Raw genomic sequence first — 18,143 nt, 5'->3', positions numbered from 1 at the left:
CATCAGCAGGCCCAAGGGAGTTGGCAATGGCTTTTCTTTCTGACAGTTATATCTGGAGGGTTAAATAGAAGGAGGATAAGGAAAGCTGAGTGATTATGGGAAAACCAAATAGGTGGGAAGTGGAAAAGGGAAAGAAATAACAGGCAGAGCTGCCGGGAGCCGGTCCATCCTTGCTGTTTCAAAGGACCTGGCATATATGGCATGCTGTTCTTAAAATGTTTGCTCACCTTGGCACTATGTGTTTTAACCAAGGTCTCCTCTCTGAGAAAGGTTGTTTCCCCAGGTAGGGATTTTCCCCTGAAGTTAGGGAGGGAATAAAACCCCTCAACTAAGTGCCAGGCGGGTAATTAATCACTTTAACTATGAACAATCATGCTTAAGCTACATAATCTTTACTCCCTGGAATGGAGATAAGAAACACCCTAACCTTTGTAATAGAGATTGATAGGATTGAATCAGCTGGTATAAATACAGATGTAACAAGACAGCAAGACAGAACTTAGAACACAGAACTTAGAACACAGAACTTAGGAGACAGAACCTACACACAGAACTTAGAAGACAGAACTAAGAAGACAGAACCAGGAGGCACAGAACCTACACAGAACATTCTCTAGAGACAGAAGAACTTTGCTGGAGAGAACATGGCAAAAGATCCTGGACAGAAACTGGCCTCAGAACCTAGAGACAGAACCTAGCGAGAGAACATGGCAAAAGATCCTGGACTGAACCTGACTACAGAAATTGACAAAAGAGCCTGACTAGAACCTGGTGACTGAACCTGGCTGGAGAACCTGGACAGAACCTGGCTGGAGAACCTAGCGAGGGAACATGGCTACAGAACCTGGCTGGAGAACCTGGAGAACCTAGCAAGAGAACATGGACACAGACCCTGGCAGGAGATCCTAAGCAGAACCTCTCTGGAGATCCAGACCAGAACTTGGCTGGAGATCCTGGCTGGAGATCCTGGCTAGGCTGCTGATCAACTGAACACTGTCTCCGTGTTCTTCCTTCTTCACCGACTCCGTCCACACCTTTGGGGACCCCTGGACCCGCTGGGGCTGGACCCCGGCACAGAGCCAGAATACAAAAGCCAAGTATGGTGCCCCAGTGGGAACAGGACTGGGGGAAGAGCACCCTAAAGACTAAGGTACAACTTCAAGACCTCAACACGATGATTCTTCTCAATCCATATCTGTCTTCTAAGTTTCAGACTATCACCTTCATTTGTCTGCAAGAAATATCCACATAGTTCTCCCATTAGGAAAACAAACTCAGTGTATCCAGTATGAAACTCAGTTTTTCACTCTGTCCACCCATTCTTCCATAACCCACCCAACCCAATTCCTCCTATTTGGTTCCCAGCTTTTTAATGGTACCATTATAGACCCAGGATTCAGGTTCAAATGTCCGTTACCTACCAAGTCACATTTAACTTTCCTTTTAAATATCTCCCTCCCCCACAAGTACCCTTCCCTTTTTTGTTGTATTTCTTCATTGAATAGCTACTATGTGTCAGGTACTAATTCTGTTCCATTCTGAGGACATACGGACAAATAAGAGACTGGCCTTGTCTTTGGAGAGTTTGCATGTAGAAGGCCCCCCAAGATTCTCACTCCCTGTGTATATTTGCTATTGACTTGCCTCTCCTTCAGTGTGGGTGAGCCTGACCTAATCAGGTGAACATTTTTTAAAATGGGATCTAGGGGCCGAAGAAGGAGGAAGTCAGAGAGATTTGAAACTGCAGCAGGTGCTCGCTCATTGACCTTGAAGGAGAAAATTCTCACATTGTGGGTATGACAAGCACTGGAGGACGGCCTCTAGGGTCTAAAGGGGTCTTTGGTCACTGGGTGTTAAAAAAATAGGAACCTCAGTCATACAACTGCAAGGAAATGAATTCTGTTGAGGGAACTTGGAAATGGATTTTTACCTAGTCAAGCCTTCAGATGAGGATACAGCTGGCCCACACCTTGATTTCAGCCTGGTAAGATCCTGACTTGGGGGGGCGGGGAGATAAAGTGTGCTGGTCTCCTGACTTACAGAAACTGTGAGATAATAAATGGGTGTTGTTTTAGACTGCTGGGTTGTGGAAATTCGTTATGCAGCAACAAAAAACTAATATGGAGAGAAAAGAATAAATAGATCATTGTCATACGGCCTGCTTAGTGCTATGATAGAGGCTTGCGTAGGATGCTATAGGAGTGTACATAGGGGCATCTAAGAAACATTGATGGACTCAAGGAAGGCGTCCTGCTAGTAGAACCTAAAATGAGCCATAAAGGCAAGGAGGGACTTGCGGGAAATGTGTGTGATTGTGAGGATGCAATGCTGTGGGCACAGGGAGCTAATTCCGCAGAAGTCCCAACGTGACAGGGTTCATGATGAATTTTAAAAATTAGAAATATTTCAATATATCTGCAATTATGGGAAGAATGATAAAAGATGAAGATAGAGATCTAAGAAAGGATTTTAAAAAAACACTACCTCCTAACTGCATACTATGTAATATCAACTGAGGTGTTCACATAAACCCAGCTGATAAATCCACGTGTGCTGGTTAATTTTTTTGTTTCCCTCAAATCCAGTCCCTGTCTTCCTCTACTCTGCTGTGAATCACAGGGGTTAATTCTTGCGAGCACCTCTCCCAGGCTTTGCTGCTGGGAGACTGGCTTCTGGCTGGGTTTGGGCAATAGACGGCACTGGAGGAGATTCTCTCTTTGCTCTGGGCAATGGCTCTGACCAGTGGCTGCCCCTCCTCCCCAGCTCTAGATCCCACACTCCCTACCAGTGGCTCTGCCTCCTGGGCTCTGGTATCACTTTGTCTCTCCTTGGCCCAGCCTTGGGGGTGGCTGTTGCTTCCTGCAGTTGTTTAATCCTGGGTAGCCTTACCCTGCCCTATGTGGTTTTTCAGCTCTTCAGTCGGAATCTCTTAACTAGTTCTCCTATTAAATTCTCTCTACTGAATTACCTGGTATGAATATTACTTCCCGAATTGGATCCTCACTGAATCACCATGTTTTACAGGTGAAGAAATTGAAACTCGGGAACAGTGAGCAACTTGCCTGATATCCCAGTCAGGAGACCGTGGGTCTGAAGAAAAACAGAAATGAGAAGAAAAAGAAAAAAATCCAGATGTGTTTTAAGAGATACGAAGTAGAGTATCATATATTTAAGTATAGCCTTAAAAAAGAAAAAGCAACTAAAACCAAAGAAAAGTGCTCTGGCCAACTGGGTAACTCAGTTGGTTAGGGCATCATCCTGATACTCCAAGTTAGTAGATTCCATCTCTGGTCAGGGCACATACAAGAATCAACCAATGAATGCATCATCATCGTCGTCATCTCTCTCTCTCTCTCTCTGTCTCTGTCTCTCTCTCTCCCTCCCTCCCCCCCTCAATAAATAAATAAATACATAAATACATAAATAAATATGTTAAAGCAAAGAAAAGAGAAAATATATCCATTACAATGCAGAACTAAGATCCTAGGATAATAATACGGATATGACAAGTGTAAGAAATGAATAGGGAGAAAATCAAGTTATGGTTGTATCAATGAGGACCAGAAACCACACCAATATGTTATCAGGGAAAATTTAATCTAAGAGTTATGAACAAATAAAAGGTGACTAACTATTTTTTTTTTAATATATTTTATTGATTTTTTACAGAGAGTAAGGGAGAGGGATAGAGAGTTAGAAACATCAATGAGAGAGAAACACCAATCAGCTGCCTGCTGCACACTCCCTACTGGGGATGTGCCCGCAACCAAGGTACATGCCCTTGACCGGAACCGAACCTGGGACCCTTGAGTCCGCAGGCCGATGCTCTATCCACTGAGCCAAACCGGTTAGGGCATGGGTGACTAACTATTAAGAGAGGTAAAAGATAACTCTAAGAATAGCAAGTGTAAGAAGCACTCCTATGGCCTCTCAGGTTGAGGGCGAATACCCAGAGAGGATCAAACTTGAACAGACCCCACTCCCAAGGCTGGGAGTCAAACCTTCTTTGAAAAGGTGAAGCCCACTATAGGACCTAAAAGTTCACGGGCGCCCTGCAGCCTGCAGCCTGCAGGCTAGGATTGGTCAGCGGGAAGCCATCCTCTAGGGTGGGGGTGAAATCGGCTGGACAGTGAGTGCCACCGAGTCTCCATAGAAGCCATCACAGGAACAGGAAGATCTAGAAGGGAAGCCACCTCCTCCATGTGCCTTGCAGTGTCCCTCCAATGCCCTCTGCTGATAAGGCCTCATGTTGCACCAGCTGGCAAATGAGAATTGTTCGTAGAGTCCAGCTCCAGGTGGCTTTGGAGCTGACAAGCAATACAGGATCATTGCCCCAGTCCTCCCTGATTCTTTTCCCCACTAAGTGCAATACTGTCCACCTTCATCCATGTTCTGTGTATATAGTTATAGAATATTCTGACTTGAGCATAATTGCTGGTGATGTATTCCTTCCATTGTTTTGGAAATGAGTTGTGTCCAGTAGAATGCAATTGATTATTTCCTACAGTTAGACCATTTTGTCTCTTTTTGTAAATTCATTCTAGCATTCCTTATTGCCTATATCTGGAGGCAATTTAAACTCAGTTTTAATGAGTTTATTTGAACTAAACTGAACAAATATGCTAAGGAGTAAGATCTCAAATGCTCTCCACATATTCATTTTATAATTGTACTAGATGCCTGGTGCATGAAATGTGTGCACAGGTAGGGTCCCTAGGCCTGGCCGGCCATCAGGGCTAATCGGGACCTTTTGGCTGCCAGCCAGGGCCTCCCTTCCCCAGCTGCTGGCTGCTGGCTGGGACCTTCCATCGTTCTGTGCCGCCCCCTGGTGGTCAGTGCACATCATAGCGATCATAGTTTGATCATAGCGAGTGATCAAACTCCCAGTCTCCCAGTCAAACTCCGAAGGGGACACTTTGCATATTAATTAGCCTTTTATATATATGGGTGAGAGTCATGATCTTAACCTTCAAAAAATTATATCTTAAGCAAGTCAATCAATCCTAGAGTAGCCACATTCATGGAGATAGGAAATAGAATGGTATTTTTCAGGGCCTGGGAGAGGAGGACATGGGAGTTATTATTTAATGGGTTTGTAGTATCAGCTTGGGAAGATGAACAAAGTTGTGAAGCTGGACAGTGGTGATGGTTGCACAATCGTGTGAATGAACTTAATGCCACTGAACTATGCACTTAAAAATGGTTAAAATAGCCCTAGCTGGTTTGGCTCAGTGGACAGAGTGACGGCCTGCTGACTGAAGGATCCCAGGTTTGATTCTGGTCAAGGGCACATGCTTGAATTGCGGGCTCCATCCCCAGTGTGGGGTATGCAGGAGGCAGCCAATCAATGATTCTCTTGCATCATTGATGGTTCTCTCCCTCCCTTGCCCTTCCTCTCTGAAATCAATAATAATTTTTTTTAAATGGTTAAAATTGTAATTTTGGCATGCATATTTTACCACAATTAGAATAATTAAAATAAAAAAAATTATACTTTAACCCTGGCTACATTGCTTTTCAAATTCAGCCACAATTCTATGAAATATTCTATTACCTAAAGACTAAAGACTAAATTGTAAGGTTAACCTCCACCACCTGGAATGCGAAGTGATAATGGGAAAAAGAAGATGAGGGTTAATATTTAAAAATAAACACAAACCAATAACAAGCAAAGAGAAAATATGCAAAGCTACAACAGTCCTTGTTTTTATAAATGTTGGTCATGAGGCCACAGTTGATATTTATGGCCTCTTCTTTCTTCCCACTACCTATTCCATATGTCCTTTGCTCTCAGCTAGAAGCTCAGTGATCAGTTCCCTAATGGAGTGACCTAAATCTTCATTCTTCAGATTTTTTAAAAAGTGATCTTAGAGAGGGGAAGGGAGGGGGAGAAACACACACACACACACACACACACACACACACACACACAGAGGAAGAGAGAGAGGGAGGGAGATGGATGTGAGAGAGAAATATGTATCAGTTGCATCCCGCACTTATCCTGACCAGGGATCAAACCTCTTCTCCATACTCCTTTGCCACCCATCTTTAATCTACTCCCTTCCCTAAATCATCCAACCAAATTGTTAGCAACCACACCTGAATTACTGTACATAAACCTGTCTTCTCATATCAGACAAAGCAGTTACATCAGTTTTCCAGGGCCACCATAAAAATCACCACAGAGGAAACCAAGATGGCGGCATAGGTAAACACCGGAGTTTGCTGCCTCGAACAACCACTTCAAAAATACAACTAAAAGACGGAATGGACATCACCCAGAACCACAGGAAGGCTGGCTGAGTGGAAATTCTACAACTAGAAGGAAAGAGAAAAGCATACCGAGACTCAGAGGAGGCGCAGTGCTGAAGTAAAATACTAAGGTGCAGAGTGCATGCGGAGTGGGCTGGCGGCTGAGGGCGCGGTTGTCGTTTTCAATCGGGAGGGAGTCTCAGGCTCTGAGCTCCAGTTCCGGGCGAGTCTCTGGGGACCCAGACTCATACGGGAGAAGCGGGACTGTCTGGCATCGGTCGGAACTCAAGGGAAGCTTTCTCTCCGAGGGGCTTGCAGCGATTATTGGGACATTGAGAAGTGGAGCCTCTGAGGGTAGGACTGAGAGCAGCCATAACTGCTAGCCCCGCCCTGTTGATCCCGTGGGACCCACCCCACCCAAGCCCTGCAGGGAGGCTTTTGCTGGATAGCCTAAGGCAGAGGCTAGATTAGCACCTCCCTAGAGATCCAGGAGCCAATGTACACAGAGGTCAGAGTGGGACCATCCAGTTTGCAGCTCTGTGGAACCATAAAGGACACACTCAGGGGGCAGACTCAGTGAGCACCAAAGCCCCATTGGAGCAAGTCTTGCCCCGAAGGGGTGTCTCCAGCACAGAAGTTCTCCCACTGCAGACACAGCTGATTCTCACAGCCAATTGGCCCGGAGGTCAATTCCTCCCAGTGATACCTACAACAATTAAGGCTTAACTACAACAAGACTGTGCACAAAGCCCACAAGGGGGTGCACCAAGAGTGTCCTCCTCAGGTAATGGGGGAGGCTGAGCCACTGGGCCCTACAGGACACCTAGCACACAAAGCCACTCTACCAACACAGGGAAGCATAAAAATGCAGAGACAAAGAAAAAGGACACAAATGACAGAAATGGAGGAAAGCAAACTACTGGATATAGAGTTCAAAACCACACTTTTAAGGTTTTTCAAGAATTTTCTAGAAACTGCCGATAAACTTAATGAGACCTACAAGAAATCTAATGAGACCCTCAAGGTTGTGATAAAGGACCAACTAGAAATTAAGCATACACTGACTGAAATAAAGAATATTATACAGACTCCCAACAGCAGACTAGAGGAGTGCAAGAATCAAGTCAACTATTTGAAATATGAAGAAGCAAAAAACACCCAACCGGAAAAGCAAAATGAAAAAAGAATCCAAAAATACAAAGATAGTGTAAGGAGCCTCTGAGATAGCTTCAAGCATACCAACATCCGAATTATAGGGGTACCAGAAGAGAAAGAGCAAGATATTGAAAACCTATTTGAAGAAATAATGACAGAAAACTTCCCCTACCTGGTGAAAGAAATAGACTTACAAGTCCAGGAAGTGCAGAGAACCCCAAACAAAAGGAATCCAAAGAGGACCACACCGAGACAGATCATAATTAAAATGCCAAGAGCAAAAGACAAAGAGAGAATCTTAAAAGCAACAAGAGAAAGTCAGTTACATACAAGGGAGTACCCATACGACTGTCAGCTGATTTCTCAACAGAAACTTTGCAGGCCAGAAGGGAGTGGCAAGAAATATTCAAAGTGATGAATGCCAAGAACCTACAACCAAGATTACTTTATCCAGCAAAGCTATCATTCAGAATTGAAGGTCCGATAAAGAGCTTCACAGATAAGAAAAAGCTAAAGGAGTTCATCACCACCAAACCAGTATTATATGAAACGCTGAAAGGTATCCTTTAAGAAGAGGAAGAAGAAGAAAAAGGTAAAGATACAAATTATGAACAACAAATACACATCTATCATTAAGTGAATCTGAAAATCAAGTGAATAATCTGATGAACAGAATGAACTGGTGATTATAATAGAATCAGGGGCATAGAAAGGGAGTGGACTGACTATTCTTGGGGGGAAAGGGATGAGGGGGATGCGGGAAGAGACTGGACAAAAATCGTGCACCTATGGATGAGGACAGTGGGTGGGGAGTGAGGGAGGAGGGTGGGGTGGGAACTGAGTGGAGGGGAGTTATGGGGGAAAAAAGAAGAACAAATGTAATAATCTGAACAATAAAGATTTAACTAATAAAAAAAAAAATCACCACAAATCAGGTGGCTTAGAACAATAGAAGATCATTGGCTTATAGTTCTGGTGGCTAGAAGACCAAAATCAGACTGTCAGCCTGGCCATACTCTCTCTGAAGACTCCAGGGGAGAATTATTTCTCACTTCTTCCCAGCTTCTGGTGGTTGCTGGAAATCTTTAGTGTTCCTTGACTTGGCAGTGTATCACTCCAATCTCTGCCTCTGTTATCACATGGCATTTCCCTGTGTATACCTGTCCAAATTTCCCTCTTCTTATAAGACCACCAGTCACTGGGTTAGGGCTCACCTTAACCCACCATGACCTCACCTTAACTTGATTATATCTGTGAAGATGCTATTTCCAAATAGGTCACATTCACAAGTTCTGGGTGGACATGCATTTTGGAGGAAGATACTATTTAACCCAGTATAGTTGACAATTCTACTGGGAGGATTTCCCTTCTCCACTGTCCATTAAGTTCACTTCTGGGTGGAGCTTTGCCTAAGCATATTGCAATGAAGTTAAAGTTTAATTACAAAAGGATAGACACAGCTTCACATATTTGAAAATTAAGTTATACATTACTAAAAAGCCTATATGTTAAAAAGAAAAGTGCAAAGTAAATTAATACTTAGAAATAAATGATAATATAAATGCTATATGTAAAAACTTATAGGTCACAGCTAAAGCAGTTCTTAGAGACAAAATTATAATTACATATATATATATATTTTTTTAAATATATTTTATTGATTTTTTACAGAGAGGAAGGGAGAGTGATAGAGAGTTAGAAACATCGATGAGAGAGAAACATCGATCAGCTGCCTCCTGCACATCTCCTACTGGGGATGTGCCCGCAACCCAGGTACATGCCCTTGACCGGAATCGAACCTGTGACCTTTCAGTCCGCAGGCCGACGCTCTATCCACTGAGCCAAACCGGTTCCGGCATAATTACATATATTTATTAAGAAACAAGATATTTTTAAGCATGGTACTGGCAAAAACAGACACGTAGATCAGTGGAACAGAATAAAGAGCCAGAAATAAACCTTCACTTACATGGTCAACTCATCTATGACAAAGGAGGTAAAAATATACACTGGAGTAACTACAGTCTCTTCAACATGTGGTGTTGGGAAAACTGGTCAGATACATATAAAAAATAAAACTGGGCCACTCTCTCACACCATATCTATAATAATAAAAGCATAATATGCTAACTAGACCGGACATCCTTCCAGATGTCCTTCCAGATGACCTTCCAGGCGAAGCTGGGGCTGTGAGGGAAGCCCCAGTCCAGGTGCCTGCTGGCAGCTGGAGGGAAGCCCAGGTCCCGGGGCTAGAGGGAAGCCGGTGCCGGCAGCCAGGGGAAGGAAGGCCTACTCTTTTTTTTTTGGAAGGCCTTCTCTTGCATGAATTTCATGCGTTGGGCCTTTAGTACACAAATAAAATCAATACAGGTTAAAGACTTAAATGTAAGACCTGAAACCATAAAACTCCTACAGGTTTCTAACTATTGGGAAAGAGATTAAAACTTTAGAAAGGAGCATGGCTGTTGTGGCTCAGTGGTTGTGCATCGACCTATGAACCAGGAGGTTACAGTTCAATTCCTGGTCAGGGCACATGCCCAGGTTGCGGGCTCAATCCTCAGTGTGGGGCGTGCAGGAGGCAGCTGATCAATGATTCTCTCTCATCATAGATGTTTCTGTCTCTCTTTCTCTTTCCCTTCCTCTCTGAAATCAATAAAAATACACCTACAAAAAAAATACTTTACAAAGGAAGAAAACTAGAATGAACCTTGTGGTTGTGGACGAAAGGGGCCACATGCTAACCTGACAAGCTCAGGGAAGGCCTGCATGGTGGTCTTGCAAACTCAGAGTCCTAAAGTAACTACAAAGGATGGTCTGAAATTAAACTTTAACCAAAAGCAGTTATGGTGGGTAGGTATCTTCCTAGGCCAGTATCTTCACTGACAAGGTCAACCTTTGCCTTAACTGAGCCTATCTGTCTTTTTGCATCTATAATAACACACCCTTGAAATGTCTGGGTAACTTGTAACTTTCCTTTTTCTGGACCCCTTGGGGCACAACCTATTGTGACTGGCACCAGGATAGATACCACAAATTCCTTCGTTATCATGTTAATTGTTCCTGCACCCACCTAAGTATGTGTCTATCATTTTACTTTTTATCCAATCTCAGGGGTCCCCTCCTCCCCACGCCTTGCTTTCTCCAGCCTCTCTAGTCTATCACCAATGGATTTCATGTAACACACCTATGTCCTTTCCTTTGATTGCAATGTATAAATACAGATGTAACCCACCATTCTCCGGAGCATTACCTCAGTTCGTTGAGGTTCTGCTTCCCGGCATATGTCGACAGTTTGGCTCAAATAAACTCACAAAAATTCTTTACAGGTTTGAATGTTTTTATGTTAATGTGGTGGATGATTAGAATTGGAGTTATTGGTGTGAACTTATAGTTTTTTAGTAAATAGAGATAGAAATGAAAATATAAATATAAGTACATGCACACACATTTAATATATTTATTCATATATTCATGTCCATATATACATAAATACATACATACACACATATATTGGTTAGATCTGTCCCCTGAAAGAACCAAAACTGGGAGTAGTGACATCTCAATAACAATGAATAAAACTGGTACCCAGGTATTGGTGTCTAAACACCTTTTTGAGAGCAGGCAAAGCAGTTGGCTCCATAGATGAAGGCAGGCATTGACTCTTGGGAAACCTGTTCATCCCAGGGTGAGCTACTTACAATGAAAGCACAGGGGCCTGTAGTGATTCAGGGATCAAGTTTTGAATCCACACCAAGAGTGAGTTGGATCACAGCTCTGGATTTGCTAGTAATGTATTGGCAACAGGTTTCTGAACATTTTTGAGCTGCAGCTGCTCCTTTGTAAATAGGATACTATCAGGATCGAAAGGGACCATATAAGTCAAATGACTGGCACGTTGTGAGCACTCACTATTTTCACTGGTTACACCAGGAAGGCATATTACAGCAGCAAAAATCAATCAAACAAACAAACAGACAAACAACGTATGAAAACTTTCCAAAATCTTCATCTAAGCTCAGAAGGGCAGGAACTTGGTGAAGTTCCAGGGGCTTTCCAGTCCCGTATATCAGCCATGACATTAATATGTAACTCTTTTGTGTTAATTAAGCCTATTAATAAAAGCTCTGGTAAGAGATCTGAGCTATGAGTTGGATAGTCCCAAGAGTGGCGTGTCAGATGAGGGTGGGATAAGAGAAATTATGCCAATTTGATTTTATCCCACAATACTAATGAGCTGGGAAATTCCTATGGAAATGGCTGCCACTGAGATATCCCACTACCCAGTGTCCTCTATTCCATCCCCTTCCCCCCAACAGTGCTTCTATGCAATGAGTCACCAAGCCTTCCTCTTCGACCTCCCCACCTCTGTTCCTCTACACCTCATTCTTTCGTTCCAATCCTCGAATCTGACTTGGTTAATTTGTGCAAAACTTTCTAACTGGGCCCAACTGGTGTGGCTCAGAAGGTTGTGTGTCACCCTATGAACTAGGACAGTGATGGTGAACCTATGACACGTGTGTCAGAGGTGACAGGCGAACTCATTTTTTTGGTTGATTTTTCTTTGTTAAATGGCATTTCAATATATAAAATTAATATCAAAAATATAAGTCTTTGTTTTACTATGGTTGCAAATATCAAAAAATTTCTATATGTGACACGGCACCAGAGTTAAGTTAGGGCTTTCAAATGCTGACACGCCGAGCTCAAAAGGTTCACCATCACTGAACTAGGAGGATGTGGTTTGATTCCCAGTCAGGGTAGATGCCTGGGTTTTGGACTCAATCCCCAGTAGGGGGCATGCAGGAGGCAGGCCAATGCTCTATCCATTGAGCCAAACCAGCGAGGGCTCCCAGTCCATTTTACCCAGTCTTATTAGGGAGTCTTTATTACCTGCCTATGCCTAAGTCAATCAGTGATAAAGGGAATGGAACTGCCTTATTGGCTTAATCAGGATTTACCCCTAGGAGCTTGGGAGGTAGACACAGGAATAAAGCCAGAGGCATAACAGCAGTGTCCACTGCAATCCTGGATATACTTTGCTTAACTGATCTTGACTTTATAACAGTGAAGGATCAAAATTCATGTGGAAATGAAAAATATGTAGTTCCTTCAATGCTCATCTTTTTAGGCCTCTGACTTTGCATTGGCTCCTGTTGTTCTTGTTAACATCCTATAGAATGTTGACCAATAGACTTAATTTTTGGAGTCTCTCTAGAAAGTCATTCATCTCTACATACTTGACTGACATTATATTAACCTTGTATCCTCCATAAGTAAAATCAGAGTGCTGGTACTGGGTGCTTCCTACCCACTGACGTGGGGCCTGGATGCAGCTTTGTACGGAAGCCCCTCCCCCTTTTCCCACCACCACCACAAAGGCTAATTGGTTCAAGGAGAGGATGCTGAGCCTTACAGGTTAGTAAGCCAGGACAAGGGAAACCGAGACAGGTAGTTAAATGGCCAAGCAGTTTACAGCCATCTAGTAAATCACAGAATACTGTCTTCCTTAACCAAGGACACTTAAGAGTAAATGGTTTATATGTCTCCTCCCCAACCAGAGGGTAAGTAGCTTAAATTACCCTATTCAGGGAGATAGGCAGCCTAGCATGCGCTCTCTGCCTCTGGAGCACGCCTGTGCATTCCCCCACCTCCCTTTTTCCCTGGGTGTGCTCTCTCTGGAGTGTGCTGTGCCTTTCCCTTCCCCTTCTCTTCCCTCCAGGCACATTACCTTTGCCGTTCTCTCCCCTAAGCTCCAAGGGCCCTTCTTTTGCCTCCGTAACTTATTTCCTGGGTCCACGAAGCCCAACTGGCTCACCTTTTCTGCCTCTGTGCCTTTCGAAATAAACTTTCTCTTATAGTTGGAGTCTTGGCTCTGAATTCTTAGCCAGAACTCAGGTACCGAGGTTGCTGAACTGAGGTCTGACTTCTGGTGTCCTTTCATCGCTAACAAACCCAAGGTTAGTCAATCAGATTCTCTCCCTGTTTGGTATTAGGACTGAAAGAAAGCCAGTCTCCATTTGCTTCAAACTACAACTTCAAACTCAAGAGGGGCAGCCATACTCCACTTTGTACTTCAAGAAACAGAGAAGTTGGCCTGCAGAGAAGCAAATGCCCAGAGAGGAGCAGAAATGAGCGGGAGTGGAATGCCCTAGCTTCCCACTTCTGGATTTCAGTCCCTGCCTGAGGGAGGGCTGGCTGCATTCCTACCCTGGAGTCTCCTGAGATAGGCCAGTACCCTCATTATAACTCACCCCCCCCCTTTTAAAAACTGTATTATTATTGATTTCAGAAAGGACAGGAGAGTGTGAGAGAGATAGAAATATCAATGATAAGAGAGAATCATTGGTCAGCTGCCTACTGCATGCCCCCTACTGGGGATCAAGCCTGCAACCTGGGCATATGCCCTGACCAGAAATCAAACCGTGACCTCCTGATTTATGGGTCAATGCTCAGCCACGGAACCACCCTGGCCGTGCACAACTCCCCCTTTTTAAATTTAAACTAGTTCCCTGGAAGTTCTGCTATTTTTAACCAAATCACCTTAATGTAAGGGGTTATGACCAATGTTTTTGGATTAGGGCTATGACACTCCAGAGCTTGTGTCTTTTTCATGTGGACAAGGCCTCCTTTAACAGCAGATTTTACTTATTGTAGACCTTGTGGGGAATCTGATGTGGTTGGGAAGGGGATCTGAGGTGTGGTTAGCAAGAACTGGTAGAAAGGTGTGTGCTTGGTTCACACAGAGACAAGTAGGATATTTCAGTTTTCTTTCACGTGGCAAACAGTAAGCATTAATAAATATTTGAACAGATGAGCATTCTAGATCTCATAAATCTGAATCTGATAAAAAATTAAAATGTAAAGCGATCGTTAATAGCTGTTGTGTCACAACTGAGATATAAGAATGCAGTGATCGTCCTTAATTGCCCCACCTGTGGTCGCTGTGCTGGGGTGCCAGCCGTCCATTCACCGGCTCACTTCTACCTTCCTGTGTGCAGCCAGTCTGCTGTGGGCAGGACGGGTCTAGTGCTGACCCTGGGGACCACTTAGAGAAGTCTTGAGGAGCCACAAACAGCCCGGGACCCGGACAAGCACTGTTTCTCAGAATCTTTGCGCTGACTTTGCCACTTCCTGGCCAACTTTTATCACTTCTCAAACCAACTCCTCCTATGTATGGTGTTAATTTGGACAAGTTGGAACTATAGTTTGCAGAATCCCCTTCCTTGTGTGATTTGTGTTAGATCTGAATAAAAAAGAAGTTGGCGTGAGATTTGGTAGGTAGAAGTGAAACAGCAGCCACACTGGGAGAAACTCTCAGAGAGGTTGGCATATCCTAGCTTACCCCCACTTGCCACCATACTGAGTGACGGACAAAGGCGATGGTCCGTTTCATACCACGTATACCCTTGCTCTCCCCTGCTCCACACTCAGCTCATCTCTCAAGGGCAGACCCTGCTGATCAATAGCGACTCGAGTCTGGGTGGTTCCACTCAAGAGGTGAAGTGCCTGCCTTCCCAGATGCCTTTGCAAGCTCCATCTTGCCCGCCTGTGCCAGGACTAAACCAGGGCTCGTTAGTAACTTTTCTCTGATCCTTCAACTTCTGCTTTCAGACCCGCCGTTCCCCGGCTTCTCCAACAATAGTGGGTGGTAACTACGTCTGGTTTGCTCTCCCAGATGTATCCTCAATAAACATTTATTAAACAAATAATTTTTAGTTTATAGAAAGAAGGAAAGAGAAAGAAAATACTCCTCCCATTGAGCTGGCCCAGATGGTGAAGATTCTCTTCTGCACAATTTTGGCTTAGAGGAAAAGGTGCTTTCTGATCTCTTATTACTTATTTCTCAAAATAATTCCATGTGGCATATTAAAAAAAAGAAAAGGAAATGAAAGTAGCTTGCTTAAGATCCCGGGGCAGGAGGAAGTAAACTAAAATTAGAACTTGTAGTTATGTTTTCCCTAACTACAACTTAAGTCTCTCTCAGCAACTCATTGAGTGTTATCTCCCTTCCTTTACCAAACCCACTTTTGTTCATTACCACCATCTCTCCTGCCCCTTAACCATACACACACGTATGCTTGCCCAAATACCACTACTAAAAACTACTAAAAAGGGAACATTTTGTTGTTCTCTAGGAAGGTGGTTCTTAAAATTTACCAATGAACCTTCACCTGGGGAGCCCCTTTAAAATGCAGAGTCCCTGGCTCCCTTCCTCATGTCCCCCAGCTCTGCCTACAGATAAAATTCAGGATGTCCATGGGATTTGTCTTTTTCACAAGACTCCCTGGGCTCATCTGATACAATGGTCTTCAGGCCATTCTTGGAGAAATGTCCCAAAACACCTGAAATAGAATCACCTGGGCACTTACTTTTATTTATTTATTTTTTCAATTTATTTTTTAATATAGTTGACATACAGCATTGTACTAGTTTCAGGCACAACATAGGGATTCAACATTTATATATCTTATAAAGTGATCATCACAATAACCTGTCCCCGTACATAGTTATGATGATGGGCACTTATTTTTTAAAAGCTGATTCTTAATCCCTACCCCCAGACCACCTGAATTAGAATTTTGGGTCCTGGCTCAGTTAGTTGGAGCATCACTCCGTGCACTGAAGGGTTGTGGACTTGATTCCTGGCCAGGGCACAGACCTGGGGTCAATCTCCTGGCAACTGATCGACGTTTCTCTCTCACATTGATATTTCTCTCTCTCTCTCTCTCTCTCTCCCTCTCTCTCTCTCTCTCTCTCTCTCTCTCTCTCTCTCTCTCTCCCTCTCTGTCTCTCTCATCTCTATCTCTCCCTCCCTCCCTCCCTCTCTAAAATTGAAAGAAGTATATACTTGCCCTGGGTGGTGTGGCTCAAATGGTTAGCAGTGGTTCTCAACCTTGGCTGCACCTTAGAATCACATGGGAATCTTTTTAAAATCCTGATTTCTGGGCCTCATCCTCTGAAAATTCTGTTTCTTTATTATGGGGTGGGGCCACAACATTAGTAACAAAGAAACAGAATTTCTGTGGAAGGAAGCAGTCATGCTGAGACATGCGGGTTTGAATCTTGGCTGCCCTTTGCTAGGCCTGTGTTTGGACCAGCTACTGGGCCACAAGGGTAGATGCAGTGAGAATGGCTGGGAGGGGCTGTGTGAAGTGAGAGAGCAAGAGTGCAGAGCTCTCAGGAGGGGCACACGACAGGTGCTTTCCTTCCTTCTCACTCCACGCTTCCTTTTAACTCATTCCTTCCTCTCCACTCACCCGCACCCTCCCTGCTCCCAACACCAGGGCTCCTTTGTAAATGTCAGAAGGCTTTCTTCAGCCACCGCCTGTCCCCACTTTGTAGATGACTCCCCCACACACATACTACATTCTCTCACCAGCCTCCCATAACCAGGGCCCCCACCCCCTCATCTTTAAGGCTGTAAAACCTGCCTCCCGGGATTGAAAGAGAACATTTGCTGACACTGGGCAAGTGCCAAGCACCAAGGACTAAAGGTACTACAGGAAAAGTGCTTAGGGCAGTTTAGTAAATGATAGCTGTTCCTCACCATTGCTCTGCTATTTATTTCTTACAATAAACCTGGAGAGTGGGTCCTGACTGCTGATCTGCTCCTCTTTGCAGGTGAAACAAACTGGGGCTCACATAGCTAGAAAGTGGTAGAACTGGAATTTTAACTCAGTCGCTAGACAGACCCAAAACTCATGCTTTTTCATGTGCAATTAATAAGATCTCTCTCTGAGGTCTTACATTCAGAATAAATATAGGAAAATGTTTTTTAATATGTGCTACTTCTAGCCCTGACCGGTTTGGCTCAGTGGATAGAGCGTCGGCCTGCGGACTGGATGGTCCCAGGTTCGATTCCGGTCAAGGGCATGTACCTTGGTTGTGGGCACATCCCCAGTGGGGGGTGCTCAGGAGGCAGCTGATCGATGTTTCTAACTCTCTATCCCTCTCCCTTCCTCTCTGTAAAAAAATCAATAAAATATATTTTAAAATAAAATGTGCTACTTCTAGAGATATATCCACATATATATATAATTTTTTTGTGTGTGTGAAATTAAATGACCTCAAAAAAGTTATCTGGAGACTTCCAGTCAAGATGGTGGCTTAGGTAAATGCAGCAATCACATCCTCCCCTGACCAACTAAACTATAAAGCAACCATCACACATAACCACCAGAAACCGAGTTGAATGGAAGTTCTACAATTAAGGATTTAAAGAAGAAGCCACATCAAAACTGGCAGGAGGGCTGGAGATGAGGAATGGGCTGGCCCCCACCCATGGCTGTAGATAAAAATCTGGAGGGATATCAGCTGCGGAGGATCCCCTGGAGGAGTGAGAGATCCCAGCCCCACACCAGGCTCCCTAGCCCAGGGTTCCAGTGCCAGGGAGAAAAGTCCCCATAACCTCTGCCTGTAAAAAACCCACGGTGAATGAGGCTGAGTGAGACCATGGCTGCTGGAGTCCCAGGCAGCACCTCTTAAGGGGCCTGTGCATGGATTTACTCAGACTCCCTCCCTCTGACCTCCAATACCTGGACAGCCATTTGAAAGGCACAGGGACATACAATTGAATTGCCTGGTATGAGGGTGAGAGCTTGGGGCAGTTTTCTGCCAAACAAAAGTGCTGGCAGAGGCCATTGTTCCTTTTTGAGCCTTCTCCCCACAGGGCCAGCAAATGGGGGCCATATCTGAGTCTCCATCAATTAGGCTCACACTGCTCACAGTGGTCTCAG

The sequence above is a fragment of the Myotis myotis genome, unplaced genomic scaffold (assembly GCF_014108235.1).
Source record: "Myotis myotis isolate mMyoMyo1 unplaced genomic scaffold, mMyoMyo1.p scaffold_m19_p_1, whole genome shotgun sequence".
NCBI lineage: Eukaryota > Metazoa > Chordata > Mammalia > Chiroptera > Vespertilionidae > Myotis > Myotis myotis.
The sequence above is the reverse complement of the archived record's forward strand: the minus strand, read 5'-3'. Positions refer to the sequence as shown.